At 45.1% G+C, this 15,787-nt stretch overlaps 1 pseudogene; it reads left to right on the top strand.

Moving 5' to 3' along the window:
* The first annotated feature begins 1,838 nt into the window (after nt 1–1,838).
* LOC117201822 (cytochrome c oxidase subunit NDUFA4-like) lies at nt 1,839–5,163 on the top strand (annotated as a pseudogene).
* The last annotated feature ends 10,624 nt before the right edge of the window (nt 5,164–15,787 follow it).

A 15,787-nucleotide genomic window follows, 5' to 3' on the forward strand; every position in this document is an offset into this window, starting at 1 on the left:
ACATTATCTTTTTCAGTCCTCAAACCGATCCGCAAATAAGAACAGTAATCTTCACTTTACAGTTGAGACAAGCAAGGCTCAGAAACGTTAAGAAAACTTCCCACAGGTCACACAGCAGGGAAGTGTAACATTCAGGAGATGAACTTGTCTCCCTGCACTGAGCTATACTGCGTGTGCAGTGTTCCCTCTGAGCACCTGGCCATCCCAGGTGTCCCGGGCTGCTCAGCGGCGGGATGCCTTTGCCCTTCCCTCCTAGCTCCACCCCACGGGCCCGGGAGCACAGCGGACCGGCCTGGCCGCCTTGGTCCCACCTCCTCCCGCGACCGTGACACTCTGGGCACATTGCCCGTGGAGGGGAGGAGGTCGAAAGAAAGGGGCCCGAGCACCTGGAGGCTTGAACCCCTTCTGCCCACAGCACCCCCCCACCTGTTTGCAGAAGAAGATTTTTACTGGAGTCAACTTGTTTTGAGCTGAGGTGGAACACGCTCCCCGAGCCTATCAATAGAACGAGGCAGAAGGGTGACCACGCGGCAGATGGCACGGGTGGGTGGAGCGGCTCCTCTGTCGTGTTCGGCGGTGGTGAGAGATTCCCGACTGCGGGCACCGGCACTTCCCTTCTCCTCCATCCCTTCAGCCCACTGCAGCTGAGCTTCTTCCGTCACAATCCGCCTTTTCCGGGTTCCCGGAGATCCTGCAAAGGCCTCTGGGAGCGAGGCCGCCGGGCGGATGAGCACCAGGGCCTCAGGGCCGCACCTGCGAATGCCGAGAGCAAGCTCCTCCCTCGTGTTTCCGGACACCACGTCTCCAAGTGCCCTGCAGAAGGGCGGGAATCACTGTCGCTGGGGCCTGTGTTCAATGATTCACATCCCGCCCCACCTGCCTCTTCTGGGACTTCGCATGGCCCGGGCCTGGCATCTACAATCTGCCCCTCTCGCCTTGCACCTTCTTTGGGGCAGACTTCCTTTACCCAAATCAAAATCCTTCTCTTGATGCTGCTTCCCCTTCACGTTACCAAACTTCCTAAATTATCTCCTCCGAAGACCTCCCCACCCCCTGGAACTGTACGTATATACATACAGTAGAATATTATTCAGCCTTCCAAAGGAACTAGGGTGACCTCCCTAACAATCCTCTCCAATGAGTGCCTTTGGGGACGCGCATCCCACCTGTGATTCCCTGTTGGAAAAGCATCATGCCCATTAGGCTGCCAGCACCACGTGGCAGGAGCTCCCCAGTCCATCACTGTGGTTTCTGCAGCACCCAGCACAGTGCCTGCACCCAACAAATGCTCAGTGAATACGTGATTTCTTGAAATAAGGTTTTAATACTTGCAAGAGTGAACAATGTATTATTTAGAGGTATATATATTTAGTAAAACTATAAAGAAAAGCAAAAGAATTACACGCTCAAGATAAGGATGAAGTCATACCCATTAGGATAGCTATTTAAACACACACACACACACACACACACACACACACACAGAAAAACAAATGCTGGCTGTGGAGAAATTGAGACCCTTGTACATTGCTGGTGAAAATGTAAAATGGTGCAGCCACTGTGGAAAACAATCTGGCAATTCCTCAAAATATTCAACATAGAATTACATTTGACCCAGCAATTCCCACTTCTGGGTATATACACAAAAGAAAGCTGGGACTCAGCTATTTGTGCACCAGTGTTCGTAGTAGCACTATTCACAATAGCTGAAAGGTGGAAACAACCCAAATGTCCATCAACAGATGAATGGATAAGTAAGATGTGGTATATACATACATACAGTAGAATATTATTCAGCCTTTAAAAGGAAGAAAATTCGGACACAGGCTACAACATGAATGGACCTGGAAAACATTATGGTGAGTAAAATAAGCCAATCACCAAAGGATGAATATTGCCCTTATCTACTTACATGAAGTACCTAGAGTAGCCAAATTCATAGAGGAAGAAGGTAAAAACAGTGGTTACGAGGTCTGGGGAAGGGAGGAATGAGGAGGTATTGTTTAACTCAGTTTGTTTAACTTTAGTTTGGGATGATGAAAAAGTTCTGGAGGTGGATACTGGTAATAGTTGTACAACAATGTGAATGTTCTTAATGCCACTGAACTGTACACTTAAAAATTATTAGAATGGCAAGTTTTATGTTATATATATTGTACCACATTAAAAAAAACAAAACCAAAAAACCAAGATGGTGGTCACTGCAGCGGGAGGGAGGGGGAAAAAGAAAGGGCTACAACTGTACCGAGGGTGAGTCCTCAGGTACTCAGACTCTTATACTTGTTTAGTACATTGCCTATATCCAGCCACACCTGCCCCCTCTGCAACCACACATGTATGCTATGCACCTTATTTCATGGATTCTAAAGCTCACATGTTAAAAATGTAATCTCTCTGAAATTGGGATGCATCTCACAACCAATGTGGTAAGAATGGCCTTGTGCCATAGTTTAGGTGGTAGGCTATTATCTTTCTCTCTGGTACATAAAACAGTGCTGCTTCTGAGACTTCCCTGTAGTTAAGGGAAGTGTCCAGTGGTTAAGACTCCGTGCTTCCACTGCAGGGGGCGCGGGTTCGATCCCTGGTCAGGGAACTAAGATCCTGCATGCCAAGCAGCATGGCCAAAAAAAAAAAAAAAAGATGCTTCTGACAATTGATGGTGTCTAAGAGCAGATGAAATACAGGGTATGTATTTGTAAGTAAAAATATTTCATAATCAATTTTTATTTATTTTTATTGAAGTATAGTTGATTTACAATGTTGTGTTAGTTTCAGGTGTACAACAAAGTGATTCAGTGATTCTTTTTCATATTCTTTTCCATTATAGTTTATTACAAGATACTGAATATAGTTCCGTATACTATACAGTAGGACCTTGTTGTTTATTTTATATATAGTAGTTTTTATCTGCTAATCCCAAACTCCTAATTTATCACTCCCTGCCCCTTTCCCATTTGGTAACCATAAGTCAATCTCTGAGAGTATGTTTCTGTTTTGTAAATAGATTCATCATTTATATCATATTTTAAATTCTACATGTAAGTGATATCAGATGATATTTGTGTTTTTCTGTCTGACTTCACTTAGTATCATAATCTCTAGGTCCATCCATGTTGCTGCATTTGGCATTGTTTCTTTTTTTTTTTTTTTGGCTGCACTGGGTCTTCATTGCTGTGTGTGGGCTTTCTCTAGTTGTGGCGAGCAGAGGCTACTCTTTAGTGCGGCGCGCGGGCTTCTCATTGCGGTGGCTTCTCTTGTTGCAGAGCACAGGCTCTAGGCACGTGGGCTTCAGTAGCTGCAGCACGCGAGCTCAGTAGTTGCGGCTTATGGGCTCTAGAGCACGGACTCAGTAGTTGTGGCACACAGACTCAGTAGTTGTGGCACATTGGCTTAGTTGCCCCACGGCATGTGGGGTCTTCCCGTACCAGGGATTGAACCCATGTCCTCTGCATTGGCAAGCAGATTCTTAACCACTGGACCACCAGGGAAGTCCATTTCATTCTTTTTTATGGCTGATTTAGATAGATAGGTAGATAGATAGATAGATGTGTATAGATATATCACATCTTCTTTATCCGTTCATCTATTGATGGACACTTGGGTTGCTTCCACGTCTTGGCTATTGTAAATAGTGCTGCTATGAACATTGGGATGCATGGATCTTTTTGAATTAGAGTTTTCTCCAGGTGTATGCCCAGAAGTGAAAATGCTGGATCATATGGTAACTCTATTTTAAGTTTTTTAAGGAACCTCCATACTGTTTTCCATACTGGCTGCACCAATTTACATTCCCACCAAGAGTGTAGGAGGGTTCCCTTTTCTCCACACCCTCTCCAGCATTTATTATTTGTAGGCATTTTGATGATGGCCATTCTGACCAGTGTGAAGTGATACATCATTGTAGTTTTGATTTACATTTCTCTAATAGTGATGTTGAGCATCTTTTCATATGCCTACTGACCAACTGTATGTCTTCTTTGGAGAAATGTCTATTTAGGTCTTCTGCCCATTTTTTGATTGGGTTGTTTGGTTTTTGATATTGAGTTGTATAAGCATAACAAATTTTTAAATAACAGTTCTATTGACATATAATTCACATACAATACATTCACCCATTTAAAGTATACAATTCAATGGTTTTTAGTATATTCACAGAGTTGTGCAATCACACAATACATGGTCTTTTGTGACTGGCTTTTCTTACTTAGCGTGTTTTCAAGTTTCATCTGTGTTGTAGCATTATACTTAATTTTTAAAGTGATCCATTCACTTCTCAACTCAGAGGAATCTGGCTTCTGAATCCACCTCTTTATTAAAATGACTCATGTAGGTCACAAGTAATTTCCTCATTATACAGTCTAGTGGACATATCTCAGGCTTCATTTCAAACTCATTCAGCACAAATATGGGTTGAGTGTTCACTAAATGCCAATTTTTACTGGCATCACTCACTTCCTTCTCTCTGACATGCTCCTTCCTTAAATTCCACACCTCATGCTCATTTGCCTGTTTCTCTGTCTGGACCTTCTCTGTCTGCTTCCTTGGTTCTCCCTTCCCCTCTCCTTTGACTTCTCTTTGGCCTTTGTCCCCTCCTTTGACGTTCTTCCAGTGATATCCAGCAGACTGGTATCCTCCATGATCAGGCCCTCAATCTGACACAACCCTCAATCAGGTTGTATCTTCAACCCTAACCTCTGTTTCTCCACCTGCCTGCTAGACCTTTCTCCCTGGGTGTTGCACGGGTGCCTCACACTCCATGCTAGATGGAATCTCTCCTCTGCATAACCCAGCACTCCTCTTAAGCCACTTAAATTCTGCCTTATACTCTTTCATTCAACAAAATTATTTACTCAAGGCCTGTGTCACAACCGTGCTCCACCAGATCATTGGTCAGGCCAAGAATCATCCTAGCTTGATCCCCCTCTTCATATTTATTGGAGCAGGAGGTACTGGAGGAGCACTGTATGTCTGGAGCCTGGCATTGTTCAACCCAGATGTCAGTTGGGACAGAAAGAATAACCCAGAACCCTGGAACAAAGTGGGCCCCAATGATTAATACAAGTTCTACCCAGTGAATGTAGATTACAGCAAAGTGAAGAAAGAAGGTCCAGACTTCTAAATGAAACGTTTCACTATAAAGCTGCTTAGAATGAAGGTCTTCCAGAAGCCATCTGCACAATTTTGCACTTGACCAGGAAATAGTTCCCCTCTCAATGCGTGATCATGTTGGTGTATTGTGTTGGGGTTTACACTGATTAATAAATAATCTGAAACTTAAAAAAAACAAAAAAGTTACTGAGAATCTGTTGCTGTTGGAAGTACTAAAAACATGTTAGAAAAGAAAACAAAGTCCCTTTTCTCCAAGAGCTTCCCCTCTAGGGAGAGAGCCAGGTGGTCAACCATGAACCTGCAATATGGCTGGTGGTGATGAGTTCCTTAAAACAATTAGAACAGGGTAAAGGGATCAAAAGTGACAGTGGGCTGTGCTGGTTATTCTCTGCTTACTGCCCCTCCCTCCCATACAATTCACCCATCGTCCTCCCTCTCAGCCCTGTTCCATGCCCCAGGGACTGGCCTACAAGGCTTCTTTCACCCAAGCTCCCTCGCCCTCTGCCTTCCTATTGGCTTAGGCAGAAAGAGGAGATGAGAGAATGGGGGGCAGTGGTGTGGCAGTAAGTGTTTATCAACCAGCTCTCCAAGGAAAAGCAACCTGATTTGTAGCATTTGCCCATTTCTGTGGTGTAAATACTCCACCTTGAGAGATTTAAAACAGCCATCTTGATGTCGGAGTTGGAAAGAGATGCTTACCGTGGGCGCTGATGAACCAGTATAAGCCAGTTTCAACACACCATTGGTGGGAGGAGAGGGAATGTCTTCTCAGCTTCCTCTTGTCCTCGGTCCTGGCAGGGGCTGCATCCCTTCAGGACTGCAGCTCTAGACAACAGTGCCTCTTAGGCCACTCCAGCTCTAACGAGATGCTGAGACTCCCATTCCCTCCTCCTACCTCTTCAGGTCTGGGATTGGGAACAGCCTCTCAGTGAAGCTGGTCCCTGGGTGCCTCACTATCCCTAGTTTCCTTTCCCTACTCCCAGCTCTTCATTAATGCTCTTCAAAATCCTTGTGGAATGTACCTTCTGTTTCCCGTGGGACCCGGACTCATACCGGAGGGTTGTCTTTTTCCGTAGAGTGCACAGGAAGGCCTTTCTGATACTGTAACACTGAAGCACAGAATGAGGGTGTGGGAAGTGATTTGTGTGTTGATCCTGCCACCTCCTCTCCAGTTTCCCCATCCCCATGCCTGGTAACCATTTCTCTTGTATTTGATTTCTAGCAGTGCCAATCTCAGTTCTTTGCATGTATCCAAAAAAACATTTGTTGAATTGTACCAAAACAGGGCCATCTATTGCTTTTCTTCTGCTCTCTAAAAAGTGTTCCTTGTTCCTATGAATTTCACTAATGCTCTTTCATTCTTCATTTGAATCTTCTATTGGGTCCATGCCCAGTGAGCCAGTGCTAACAGAAGCTGGTATGAAATCCTCCTACAAAAATTACAGTCCTCAAAAGAAAAAAAAACAACAAAAAACACCACAGTCCTCTTATAAAAATTGCTGGATTTGAGACCACAGTAGATAATTTACATAGGTTGAGAAGATGAATTCAAAAGCCATTAAATCTAAGCCTGTGAAATAAAAATCAGCAGAGTTTGCTACAATTGTACTTAAACTCAACATGAAGGCCAAATGGTAACATAGCATTCTGAAGTTACACCACTTTATACAGCAATACCACCAGTGTTCATGCTGCCTGGTGGGCCTGGGTCTGAGAACATAACGTTCCTGCTGTGGTTCTGCACTCCCCTCCCCGCCGGCTGTTAACCCCCTGTGCCAAGGTAGGCTGGCTTCATGAGACCCATTGTGTCCACACCCACTTCACCCACCAAGTGGACCTCTTTGATCATGTCAACCAGCCAATCTGCAGAGGTATCAGCTTGGTAGGGAGAATGAACTCTTTGTGGAGAAGATTAGGATTAGGGCTGGGATTTGGGTTGAGGTTTGTGAAGGTTAATTTTATGTGTCAACTTGGCTGGGCCATGGTGGGCCAGATATGTGATTAAACATTACTCTGAATGTGTCTGTGCCTGTAAGGGTGTTTTTGTTTATTTATATAATTTTTTATTTGTTTTATTTATTTATTTTTGACTGCATTGGGTCTTCGTTGCTGCGTGCAGGCTTTCTCTAGTTGCGTCGAGCAGGGGCTACTCTTCATTGTGGTGCATGGGCTTCTCATTGTGGTCGTTTCTCTTGTTGTGGAGCACAGGCTCTAGGAGTGCAGGCTTCAATAGTTGCAGCACATGGGCCTTAGAGCATGTGGGCTTCAGTAGTTGCAGCATGTAGGCTCAGTTGTTGTGGCTCGTGGGCTCTAGAGCACAGACTCAGTAGTTGTGGTGCACAGGCTTAGTTGCTCCGTGGCATGTGGGATCTTCCTGGACCAGGAATGCAACCCGTGCCCCCTGCATTGGCAGGCAGATTCTTAACCACTGTGCCACGAGGGAAGTCCCAGTGAGGGTGTTTTTGCATGAGATTAATGTTTAAAGCAGTGACTTTGAGTGAAACAGATTGCCCTCCATACTGTGGGTGGGCCTCATCCAATCAGTTGACAGTCTAAATAGAATAAGACTGACCTTTCCTGAGCAAGAGGGAATTCTGCCAGCAGACAACCTTTGGACTTGACCTGCAACACCAGCTCTTCCTGCAGATGTTGGACTTGCCATCCTCCATAATCATGTAAGCCAATTCCTGAAAATACATCTTTCTTTATATATACACATCTAATTGGTTCTGTTTCTCTGGAGAACCTGACTAATACAAGGTTGGAGTTGTGACTGGATTTAGGGTTAAAGTTAAGGTTAACATTAGGGCAGTGTTACAGTTAGGGTTAAGATTCGAGGGAGATCGGGGCTAGAGTTGGCATTCAGGTTGAGTTTGAGGTAGGGGTAGGGTTAGCATGAAGGGTAAGGTTAGGAATCAGGTTAGAGTAGGGTTAGGATTAGGGTTGGGTTGAAGTTAGGGTTAGAGTTAGGGTTAAGTTTAGGATAGGGATCAAGTCAGTTAAAATTAAGTTTAGTTTTTAGGATGAATTGGGAGATTGGAATGGACATATATACACCAATATGTATAAAATTGGTAACTAGTAAGAACCTGCTGTACAAAATAAATAAATAAATAAAATTCAAAAAAAAAAGAATATAGTTACCAATTAAAAAAATGTTTAGTTTTTAAACAATGCCTGGGGTTAAGGAACGTTAAGGTGTGGACTAGGGCTTAACAGCTAATGGTGCATCCTATCACCCTGGGCTGCCTAACTCAAGACTGCTTTTGCAGTAAGAGAGAAATAAATTTTCTTAGCCTCTGTTATTTTGTATATTATTGTTTTATGCAGCTGAACCAGACCCTGATTAATCCAGCACCCCAGAATGGGGTTACCTACTGCCCTAGATGCATGCCAGGCACCTGTGCCTCTGCCATCAGCATATTTAGATCACGGTCCTGCGAGCACTTGTCCATGTTTTTTTGTCTGTATTCCTATTTGGCTCTGAGGTACCAGACAGCAGGAATTTAAGTTCCCAGCACACATATAGTGCCTGGGTCAGTACCCCACAAGGAACGTTAGTGTCCCTATCTTTACTATTAAACATGGAATCCTGGCCCCCTTGGCCATATGTCTGGCCTCAAGCATCCTCAGAGCCACCTCTATATGAGAAGCCTGGAGGACAGGACTGCCCTCTGCCCATGCACTACCTCTGCAGAGGTCTGACCAGGCCAGTATGAAAACAGTAGTATGGGCAAATTCTGCCCATGACACGGACTCCTTCTAAATGCAGTGATCAATTAATTGCTATGACCAGGCCCCCAAGAAGCTGCTGGGACAGGAGGCAACCTGCACAGACTTACTGCAGAGCTGGGATTGAGGGTAAAGTTAGGAAGGGCTGCCTCATTCTTGGGCAAGACCAACCCAAACTGTGCTCACATTCTGATTCCCAACTGCTTGTTCAGAGATAGCAAATAACGGTAGCAATTATTATTATTATTATTGACGTTTACAGTATGACAGACTCCATTCTAAATGCTGTATCTGGATCATCTCATCGAATCCTTACAGTAGCCCTATGAAGTAGATATTCTTTTCCCTTTTTACAGATGAGAAACAGAGGCATAGAGATGTTAAATAATGTGCCCGAGGTCACAGAGCTGGTAAGTGGTACAGCTGGGATCAGAACCCGGACAGTCTGAGACCAGAGCCCATGCTCTTAAGCACCACGCTCCACTTCCCTCCTAAAAGACCCACTCATTCAGCAAATAATAATACTTACTGTCTGTTGAGCACGTTCTATGAGTCAGGCTCCACACCAGTGGCTCTCAACTAGGGCAATTTTGCCCCCCAGGGAATATGTTATTATTCGATGTCTGGGAACAGTTTTGAGTATCACCACTGTGGTGAGGTGTACCGTGGCACTGAGTGTGTAAAGGACAGGGATGCTGCTAAACTTCCTACAATGCCCAGCACAACACAGAATTATCCAGCCCAAAATAGTGCCAAGGCTGGGAAATTCTGCTCTATCCTAAACACTGTACATTTTTTGCTTTAATCATCATAATAATCCTGTGAAACAGTTGCTGTTATTCCCATTTTACAGGTGAAAAAACTAAGGTTTAGACGGAGATTAAATAATTTCTCCAAAGTTACATAGCAAGTGGATGAGGAGATAATTCAAACCAAGGTCTGTTGGATTCCTAAACACTTTCTGCATCCAGGCACTGTGCTATTTGATTTATATATTGTATAAAGTTTCCTATGGCTACTATCAAAAACTACACAAACTTGGTGGCTTAAATCAACAGAAATGTATTCTCTCAGCGTTCTGGAGACCAGACATCTGAAATCAGTGTCCCTGGGCCAAAATCAAGGTGTCAGCAGGGCCACACTCCTTCCAGAGGCTCTAGGAGAGAATCCACAAGTCAGCATTCCTAGGCTTGTGGCCACATCATTCCAATCTTCAAGGCCAGCATCTTCGAATCTCTTTCCTCCATCTTCACATCACCTTCTCCTTTGTGTGTGGTCAAATCTCCCTCTGTCTCCCTCTAATAAGGACACATGTGATCATAGTTAGAGCTCGCTCAGGTAATTCAAAATAGTCTCCCCAGCCCAAGATCTTTCACTTAATCATAACTGCAAAGATCCTTTTTCCAAATAATTTAAAATTTACAGGTTCCAGGGATTATGGTCTAATATCTTTGGAGGCCATTATTCAGCCCACTTCACATATATCTTCCCAACGCTGCTCACAGTTTTATTAGGCCTATTTTACAGATATACCCGGCTCTGAGGGACATGATCTGAGCTCTGGATGTGTATGGCCAAGTCTATGACCCCTATCAGAGGAACCAAAAGCCTGTTCAGGAACAACCCCACACTCACCACACACATACAAGCACACACAAACGTAGATTGATCCGACAGATTTGGCCTTACAATAATTACTTCTAAATTCAGAAAATATTTTTCTAACTGTAAATTACACTGCGTTTTTAAAGTTGCTAGAGAAGACTGCTTTTTAATCCACCTCTGTAGGCTTTATTTGCAAAGTGAAGATGTTCTTATAATGCAAATAACTGCTCCCTAGTCTAGCTGTACCTTAACGCTGACTTTTTAATGAGGTTTTTTTAAAGTCAGGGACTCCACTGGTACTATAATATACTAATATCTAATATCTGTTCTACCTTTTTGTTTAACACTTCGTATTGACCAAGGGACTTTGGTCTATATTAGCTCCTATGCTCTACATGCTGGTCTATATTAGCTCCTATGCTCTGCATGCTAAGTCGGGGGCAGTGTGGGTGCCCGATGTGACAAGTGAAACAGGACACGTAAAGTAAACATCAGTGACGATGCCACTTCATCAGGCAGTTTCCAGGTAGCTCCAAGGGAGAGTTCTCAGAACATTCCTTCTTGTTCTACCTTCAGAAGATTAAGATTTGGACTCATTAAAACACAGGTAACCACACCTCACCCAAGAAGATATACAGATGGCAAACGGGCATGTGAAAAGATGCTCTACATCACATGCCATCGGGGAAGTGTAAATTAAAGCAATAATGAGACAGTACTACATACCTATTAGAATGGCCAATACCTGGAACACGGACAACATCAAATGCTGGCGAGAATGTAAAAATAACAGGAACTCTCTCATTCACTGCTGGTGGGAACGCAAAGTGGTACAGCCACTTTGGAAGACAGCTTGGTAGTTTCTTACAAAACTAAACATACTCTTACCATATGATCCAGCAATCACGCTCCTTGGTATTTACACAAATGAGTTGAAAACTTACGTCCACACAAAAACCTGTACACTGTTTATAGCACTGTAAAGATGTTTATTTATAATTGTCAAAACTTGGAAGCCACAAAACTTCAGTAGGTGAATGGATAACTAAACTGTAGTACATCTAGACAATGGAATATTATTCAATGCTTAAAAAAAACAAAGGAGCTATCAAGCTATGAAAGGACATGGAGGAATCTTAACTGTATATGACTAAGTTAAAGATAATCTGAAGAGGCTGCATACTGTGTGATTCGAACTCTATGACATTCTGGGAAAGGCAAAACTATGGAGACAGTAAAAAGATCACTGGTGCTCAGGAGTTGGGGGAAGGAGGGATAAATAGGCAGAGCACAGAGAATGTTTAAGGCAGTGAAAACACTCTGTATGATACTATACAGGTGGATACATGTCATCATACATTTGTCCAAACCCATAGAATATACAACATCAGGAGTGAACCCTGATGCAAACTATGGACTTTGGGTGATGATGATGTGTCGATAGCGGTTCATCAGTTGTGACACATGTATCACTCTGCTGGGGATGTAGGTAATGGGGAAGCTAAGCCTGTGTGGTGGCAGGTGTATGTGGGAACTCTCCGTATCTTCCTCTCAATTTCGCTGTGAACCTGACTGCTGTAAAAAAAAATTAAGTCCCTCTTAAAACACACACAGGTGACCTAGGAACCTCTCTGGTGTTGATGAGACCCTTTCATTTATTCACTCATGGGCCGATGTTAGCTGAGAGCCTGTGTGCCGGGCACTGAACCTCTCTGGTGTTCATGAGACCCTTTCATTGATTCATTCATGGGTCGATGTTAGCTGAGAGCCTGTGTGCCAGGCGCTATGGAGACACAATGGGGGGCAAAACCACACCTAGTCCCTGCTTTGATGTTGTTCATGCCTGAATGGGAGGAGTAGACCCTGCACAATGAGGACCAGTAAGAAAAGGAACGTGGCTCTATGAAAATGGTGGCCCCCAGAGTTGCCTTCCTTTAAGACTTAGTCCAAGTACCACTGATTCCACAGGCTCCCACGGGCCTCATTCTCTGAATTCCAGCGGTCTGGCAAGGCAGCACCCCGCCATCCTCCCATAATGCAGTGTGTCAGAGCCCTCTTATCCAACACTTTCAAACCTGGAAGCCGTTGTGTTAATCAAAACAAAGAGTGAAATCACTTAAAATGAAGTGTCCCTTAAACATTTTATTTTTATGTAAATCACATAAATATTCCTCCATTCCTTTACTGTGGAGTCAAGGCTGTGCTTGTAGATCTGCCATTGGGAGTTATGAGTCCTCTTCTCACAGGAAGCATGTCCATAATTTATCCCTGAGGATTTCCAGTCTCCATTTCTTTAAAGTGAGGGGAAGTGGTAAAGACGCTTGTGAGGCAATCTGAGTTCAGAATCCTGGCTCTTCAGTATCTTTCCCCCTATCTTTTCCTCTCATCTACATCTAAAAATTTTTTTGTATGATTTGCCTTTATTAAATCTTTCCAAAGCATTTAGGTTAATTTTCCAAAACAACCTTTTGCACTCAGATTTTACCAGTTTACATGATATTAATTAAATTACGTTAAGTGCAATAACAAATCACAATCAGGTTTGGGAACAACTGATTCTGGGTAAAAAATACAGGTCGGGACTTCCCTGGTGGTCCAGTGGTTAAGAATCCTCCTTCCAATGCAGGGGACAAGGGTTTGATCCCTGATCGGGGAACTAAGATCCCACATGCCGTGGGGCAGCTAAGCCCGCGCGCTCTAGAGCCCACGTGTCACAACTACTGAGCCCACATGCCACAGCTGGAGAGAAGCCCGCGCACCACAACGAAAGATCCCGCATGCCGCAACGAAGGTCCTGCGTGCGCAACTATGCAGACAAATAAATAAATAAATATTTTTTAAAAACACATAAAACGGGCTTCCCTGGTGGCGCAGTGGTTGAGAGTCCGCCTGCCGATGCAGGGGACGCGGGTTCGTGCCCCAGTCTGGGGGGGTCCCGCATGCCGCGGGGCGGCTGGGCCCGTGGGCCATGGCCGCTGGGCCTGCGCGTCCGGAGCCTGTGCTCCGCAGCGGGAGAGGCCACAACAGTGAGAGTCCCGTGTACCGCAAAAAAAAAAAAAAAAAAAAAAAATGTTAAAAACACATAAAAACATGTCAAGTATGGAGGGAGGCAAAAGTGTGCAGGGTTCTGGTGGGTTCTGGGTGGTTACACTTTACAGAGGGCATGAGAGTTCCCTGGTGGGCCAGTGGTTAAGACCACTGCAGGGGGTGCAGGTTCGATCCCTGGTCGAAAATGTTTTATGGAGGGCATGGGGAGTGAAGGTGAGTTAGGTGAGTGGGCTAAGCAGAGGATGGTAAGAGGGCCTCTACAGATCCTTGGCTTGAGAGCATACCCGAAGAAGTCCTGGGTCCAAGCCGGTGTAGCTGGGGCATCAGGACCTGCAGGCCCCACAGAAGGCTCTCCCAAGGTGTTTCGGAGGCTGGGGGTTAACTAAAATGGATAAAATCAGGAGACCAGAGCTGGTGGGAGGGAAGTGGGGCAGGGTGCCCTTCTGCAGCTGTCACTCAGGCCTCCAGAAGTCCACTGGCAACTCCCAAGATGATCAAAACTAAATTACTGAGGGTTTGTTCTTTGTCTTTGCAACGTGCTCTAACCATGGAAGAAAAAGCCACTTACTGCCCATGTCTCGGCAAAAAAAACCTCCCTGCTGTACTCCCAAGGCTGGGCGGAAAGAGGAAGAGTGTTCCTGTTTTGTACCCCTGGCTCCCTGCTGGTCAGGCCGGTTGCACAAGCTTTGGATCAGGAGAGTCCAAAGAGCTGGAATGAAGCGGCAGCCCTACCACTCCGGAGCCAGGGAACTAGGCTGGTCCCTCCTCACTGTTCACAGGAGAGGGATCGTACTCCACCCAGGGAGCCCCTAGGGATCACTTGTACTATGTCCCTGACATCTCAACAGTAGTAAGCATCCGCCCCGGGCTGGGCTGAGGTTAGTTGGAGGCGTCCCTGCCTCTCTGACTGCAGCATCAACAGGTGCCTCTGTTTTACTCCGAGAACAATCATTTAGCATGTTGTTTTTACATTTGTGTCAACACAGACTTAGTATGCAGTAGAATGAGAAATCCTCATGATGATTTAAGAGGACACCAGACTTCAGATTTTAACGCTGCACACAAGCCACACGGGGCTACACCACAGACCCCTGAGAACAAACCCCCACCCTCTGCCATCCTGCGCTTGGGCGTTAGGGGCACGTCCTGGGGAATGGCTGAGACGAGCTGAATCATGTGAATACACTCAGCAAACCACTAAGCGCTAGCAAACAGAGGAGGTTATTCTTATTCATATTCTTTTACTGTGTGTTAGTCTAGGGTCCCCAGCTGGATGGAAAGTTCTCAAGATCAGAAACGATCTTTTTTTCCCTCAAGCACCCTCTCCCTTTCTTCCCTCTCAGCCTGGCCCTGAGCATACTGCAGGCCTCCATAAGTACAGGGACAGTGAGGGCAATGAGGAGACCTTCAGTTTTAGGTCAGAGTCACCTGGGTGTGAGTAAATTTCCACTGAAATTGATGGGAGTCTTCACAGAGACCCTCCCCAAGCCCCAGAGAGAGCCTTGGGGTTGCTAATTGAAATCATCATCCTCTCTGAAGGGTCTGACTCAAGACTGACTCCTAGGCTTTCTGTGCTGTAGAAGAAATCTGAAAAGGGGCCAGAAAGACAGCCCAGAGAGGCCCTGGGAGATGGGGCAGATGGGAAGAGAGAGGTCAAGTCAACCTGCAGAAAGAGAAGGAAAAATACCCATTTGCCCTCCAAGGGTTGGCCTGTTCCCGGCAGTGGAGGCCTTGTGGGGGGGATCCGTGCCCTGCCCTGGACAGCAGCTGTTGGGGGCTGAGGGATAAGGGATGTGTATCACAGCAGGTCTCTGAGAGCCACAGAGGATGAACGTGGTCATGTAGTGGGCGTGACCAGTATGTCCAGGAAGACGCAGCGACCACAGTGTCAGAGGGCGATTATCAAGGACACCTGTGTTTGAGGGCCACTCTAAGTTGACATGACATGTGGATAACCGTGTCTGGATGGCGACCACAGGCCACTCCTCACAGCCACAGGCTTGGAAGGAAAGAAGGGAAAGAAGCGGGAAGGACAGAACCCCCAGGAGGAGGCGCACCTGCCATCCCCAGGACAGGGCAGGTGATGTGAAAGGGAGAAGGGGAGTTCAGCACAGGGAACTATATTCGGTATCCTGTAATAAACCATAATAGAAAAGAATGCAAAAAAGGAAAAAATATATATATATATATATATGTAACTGAGTCACTTTTCTGTACACCTGAAACTAACACAACATTGTAAATCAACTATACTTCAATATAAATAAATATATAGATAAAAGAGGGAGTAGGA

This window comes from Orcinus orca, chromosome 1 (genome assembly GCF_937001465.1).
Source record: "Orcinus orca chromosome 1, mOrcOrc1.1, whole genome shotgun sequence".
Lineage (NCBI taxonomy): Eukaryota > Metazoa > Chordata > Mammalia > Artiodactyla > Delphinidae > Orcinus > Orcinus orca.